A 5,646-nucleotide genomic window follows, 5' to 3' on the forward strand; every position below is an offset into this window, starting at 1 on the left:
AACTAAATCCATCTCCCCAAACTTTCATCTTCATCCCTGCCTTCTAATCATCTATTCTCTTTAGTGGTTGGATATTTCATTTGTCACTGAGAAATACGAAGTCCTGAATAAATAATAAGGTTATGAATGAAGTAAGAGGATCTTGTAAGATAACTTAAATTTAGTCCTTAAAATATTAAAACATTTCTTTTAACTGCTTTTTTTTTGCATTTCATTTAACGGCATTTGACTTCCATATTTCCCCTCCTAAATAGGAGACGTTAATGCCTTTGAGAAGAAAAAATGATCCCTTTGAGATGTGGTGTTGGAGAACAGTACTGAATGTCCCATGGACTGCCAAAAGATCAAGCAGATATGTCTTGGAGAAAGTTCAGCCAGAGTGTACCTTGGAGACAAAGATAATAAAGCTTCATCTCGCATACTCTGGGCATGTTGTTAGAAGAGGCTATTCCTTCGAGAGGAACATCATGGTTGGAAAAGCAGAAGGTCAGCAAAAGAGAGGAAGACCTTCAACCAGATAGATGGACACAGTTACTGCTGCAATGGACTCAAGTATGTCAGAAATGATGAGGATGGTACAGGATAGGACAGGGTTTATATCTATTGTTTATAGGGTTGCTCTGAGTGGTGCACAACTTGATGGCAGCAAACAAAAACAATAGAAGACATTGGGGATAATTTAACTTTTTAGATGACTCAAGGGCTTTACTTGAGATTTAATTATTGGATGGAACAAGACGTGTTAGAGAAGATATTAGATTTGCCTTGAAAACCTGATTTCAGATCTGGTTCTACCACCTGTTGTTGTGTAATGTTGCACAAGCTACTTAATTATTTCAAGAAACTAATTTTCTTAGCTGCAAAATTGGCAGCAATTGATGCATAACTCAGAGAGTTATTGCCATGATTGGTAGAAACAGAAAAGTTAGAATTAATTATTTTCTATTAGTAAATACTTGTCTAGAATGATACTATTTTCGTCATATGCACACTTCTTGTTCACAGAGATATTACATTTTAAAACATTATGTTTACCAACAGGGCTAAAAAACCAAAAAAAAAAAAAATTCACATTTCTTTTGACTAAATTCTAACTCAGTGACAGGACAAAGAACTAAAGCTTTACGGAAAGAAACTGCTTCTGCTTTCTGCTGTGCAATAGCTGGTAGGTTCCAACATTCACCTTATGTTAGGAGCTCAATGTGTAATCTGCTTCACCAATGGGACGGCATCTTTCACATCATCAGGTGGCAAGATGTAGTGAGCTAAGCATACTGTGGTTCTTCTCCTCGGCTTCTTCGTCCTGAAAAAATAAAGACTTGAACAAGTTGATGCAGTCTGGTTGGGATTTTTCTCAGTAAAATCAATACAATTTATCACGGACGTACGCTTTCTGTCAAGTGGTGTTATGTTTTTAGTCCTGCCTTAGTTGACTAATAAAGTTGGCAATTTGGAAAAATTTTAGGAAAGCTCATCAACAATCTACATTACGCAGTTAACCCAACTTTGCTTGCTGAAAATGGTGAAGCCTTGAAGTACTAACTGCAGGTGATCAAAGACTATATAGCCCTCAATGTGAGTTATATCTCAACATCAAGAAAACAAAAATCTAGGCCATTGTACCAACAAGCAACACCATGATAGATACAAGAAAGGTTGAAACTGGCAATGGTTTTATGTTGCTTGGATCTATAATCAATATCCATGGAAGCAGAAGTCAAGAAATAAAACGACATATTACATCCAGGAAATCTGCTGTCAACTATCTCTTTAAAGTGCTAAAGAGCAATGATGCCAGTTTAAAGACCAAGGAGTGCCTGATCCATGCCATAGTATTTTCAATTGCTGCCTATGCATCTGAAAATAGGACAATAAATAAGAAAAGCTGCAGAATTGTGCCTTTCAATTGTGTGACCAAGAGTACTGAATACCTGATGGACTGCCAAAAGGTGAAAGATTCAATAATGACCTTGAAAAGATGGGGTTTTTTATTAGGCATAGGTCCATGGGGATTAATTTAATAAAACACAATGCATGTGAGTGATCATTTGAAACACAATGTGAATGAAGGAATGTGTGAAACACAATGTACATCAATGATAAACAATATATACAAATTTTGTATGCAAACCAATGTTGTTGTTAAGTGCTGTCGAGTCATAGACGACTCATAGCAACACTATGGACAAAAGATCTGAGCACTGTTCATAGAGTTTCTGGAGGCAAGCTAACTCTTTCTTGGAGGAAGTGAAACCAGATTTCTCTTCAGAGGCAAGGATGGTGAAATTTCATTTCATATATTTTCAGCATGTTGTCAGTAGCGGCCAATCTTGGGGAATGACATTGTACTGGAAAAAACAGAGGATCGGAGGAAGACCCTCAGTGAAATGGATTGACACTGTCACTGCAGCTGTGGCTGGAGCATGGAGGAGATTGTGAGGAGAGGGTGCAGAATAGAGAAGGCTCAGATGTGTTATACACAGCGTCTCTGTGTGTGGCAGTCTTCTCGACCACATCTAACAACATGAACACTCTGTTGCTCTTACCTGTCACCAGGCTCTCTATTAATATACCAAGCTCAACTGTTTCTCATTCCATTTGTTCAGTCATTCTCCCCTCTCTTGCACCTGTTTCAATTTTTTAAACAGAATCATTCCTGACCACAGGCAAAGGTGTAGTGATTTCTCCCGTCTTACTATGAGAAAAGCTTTATTGACTCCCCTCATTCACCTGTGTTATCCCATTTCTCTTCATCTCCACTTTAGGGAAAATTCCACCAAAGCATTTTCTCTGCTCCCTGTCTGCAATTACTCTCTTTTATTTATCTCCAAGGTATTTTATGACCAACTCTTTACCACTCAAACAAACTGGTTTATAAAGAATACTGACCTCTGTGTTGCTATTTTTCATCATATTTGGCCCATTAGCAGCACTGACTGTCATGAGCTCTCCTTCCCATGATTTTTTGTTTGGTTTTATGTATACTGCATTAAAAAAGATGAGAGAGAAGACTGTTTAAAAGGGATATATGATTAGGTATTATTGTCATGACAGGAGTCCAGAACGAAGACTGCATAGTGGACTTTGGGGGAGGGATATATAACAATGAAAGAATTTTTCTTTTACTTTTCAAAGAGAAGAATGAACTGGAGGGGAGGGGTGAGCAGGGAGAAAAGTGCAACAATGGATGAATGGAAATCCAAAATCTCTGTAAATTTTCATTAAAATTAATAATAATTTTTAAAAAGGGAAAAAAATGGGCTTGGGGACACTGTTCTGTTCTTGTTTGTCTCCTACCTCACCAGTGCACCTTCTCAGTCTCTAATTTCGGATGTTCCCTAGCTCTTGGGTCTCTCTAAGATCCAGGGATCTGTAGTCACCTTAACCAGACTCACGGAGAGAAATATCATCTCTACTCTGATATCGTATACATATATATCACTAGCTTGGACTTCTCCCTGCATTTTAACTTCTAATGCAGCTGAAGAAGGGTATTGAACATAGCGTGGACTGCCAAGAGAACAACACGTCTGTCCTGGAGGAGAGGAAAGCCCCAGATGAAACGGATTGACACAGTGACTGGGGTAATGGGAACAAGTGTACTGGGGACAGTGATACAGACTCAGGGTCCAGCAGGGTTCAGAGTTACTGTTTATATGGCCACTATGTCAACTCAACAGCACATATCAACAACATACCATGCCTACCCAGCACTTTGAATAGGGGACCAATAAACATTTTACATTTTACATGTAAAATTACATTTCTCACTCCTTCATCCCCAATATACTCCTTTCATGGTCTTCACCATCCCAGTTCATTTTGTTGTTAGGTGATGTCAAGTCCACTGAGTGTCATAGGAACCCCAGGAACAATGAACCTTAACCTTGACCTATCCTATGTCATTCTCACCATCTCTGACACTCTTGGGTCTATTATTGCAGTCACTGATTCAACTCATCTTGTTTGGGTTCTTCCTTTCTTTTACTGCCCCTCCACCCTTCCAAGCATGATGTCCCTCTCCTAGGACTGACTGTCCCCTCCTAACAACATGCCCAAGCATGGAAGCAGGAGCTTCCTCATCCTTGCCTCCAAGGAGCAAGCAAGATTCTCTTTATCCAGGGCAAATCTATTTGTTATGTTGTAAGTAGATAGATGTTCAATATGCTTTTTCCAATACCATTTTGATGCCTTTGAGCTGTGGTGCTGGAGAAGAGTATTGAATGTACCCTGGACTGCCAAGAAAACAAACAGATTGATCCTGAAGAGGGTTAAACCAGGCAGCTCCTTGGAGGCAAGGATTCTGGGGCTTCGTCTGACATACTTTGGACATGTTGTAAGGAGGGACAGGTCCTTGGAGAAGGACATCATGCTTGGGAGGGTGGAGGGACAGCGCAGGAGGGGAAGACCCTCAATGAGGTGGATTGATTCAGTGACTGGGGTAATCAGGATGGGTGTGTCAGAGGCAGTGTGATTGACACAGGCTAAAGTAGGGTTTAGGGCTGTTGTACATAGGGTCACTCTGAGTCACAAGCGACTCGACAGCACATAACAAGAACAACAATAATTCAAAGGCATCGATTCTTCTGTCATCATTCATTGTCCAGCTTTCAGATGTATAGCAAGCAACCAAGAAGACCACGACTTGCATCAGGTGCACCTTCATGTGTAAGCTAAGGCTGTTGCTCTTAAGTACTCTGGAGAAGTCCTTGACAACAGATTTAGCCATTGTGATACGGCTTTTGATTTCTTGACTGCTCGTGCAAAGGATGTTGATTGCGTGGATCCAAGTCAAATGCGATTGTTGATAGCAGTTACAATTTTGCTGCTGCTCAGGCTAAGTTCTTTTATTCAATACAGATGTCGTTGTTTGTTTGTTTTTTGGGTTTTTTTTTTTTCTCTCAGATCCCATAGTAGCAAATCTTTCTTCCTCTTCCTTCAGTAAACAACCAGAGCGTGGATGCCGTCACCTCCCTCTCTATCACTACGCAGCTTCATAGTTTCCTCATGTCTATGAATCATTTGAAGCAGAGCAAGTTTTTCTCCTCCGTTCTTGAGCTCCTTCAGTCTAGTCTATGCAGAGCGATCTGGTAAAGTAAAATTCACACCATTTCCCTTCTTTGTTTAAAACATAATGCTGTATCCTTTCATCGTATCTATTCAGTCTACGTCCTGAACAAATTGTGCAAGAAACTGGACTATATAACAAAAGAAGTGGCATCAGGTTTGGAGGAAGGCTCGTTAACAACCTGCAGTAGGTAGATGACACAATCTCATTTGCTAAAAAGAAAAAGGAGAGTGAAATATCTCAGTCACAAAAGGACAAATATTACCTATGGCCACAGTTGTAAAACGAGACTGACAGCAGGGTTGAGGGAAGACAGAAAAGGAGGGGAGGAGTGATGTACACTGCATTGAAACCGATGAGGGAGAAAACTGTTTAAAAGGGACATAAGACTGGGTATTCTTGTCATTACAGAAGTCCAGTGGAGAGGACTTGGAGGGAAGGATTGCATAACAATGAAAGAAATTTTTCTTTTCCTTTTCAAATAAAAGAGTAAACTGTGGGGAGGGGAGGAACAGGGGGAAAAGTGCAACAATGAATCACTGGAAACCCTAAGTCTCTGTAAACTTTTATTAAAATTT

This window comes from Elephantulus edwardii, unplaced genomic scaffold (assembly GCF_000299155.1).
Source record: "Elephantulus edwardii isolate Elephantulus edwardi_28Jun2011 unplaced genomic scaffold, EleEdw1.0 scaffold00114, whole genome shotgun sequence".
Taxonomy (NCBI): domain Eukaryota; kingdom Metazoa; phylum Chordata; class Mammalia; order Macroscelidea; family Macroscelididae; genus Elephantulus; species Elephantulus edwardii.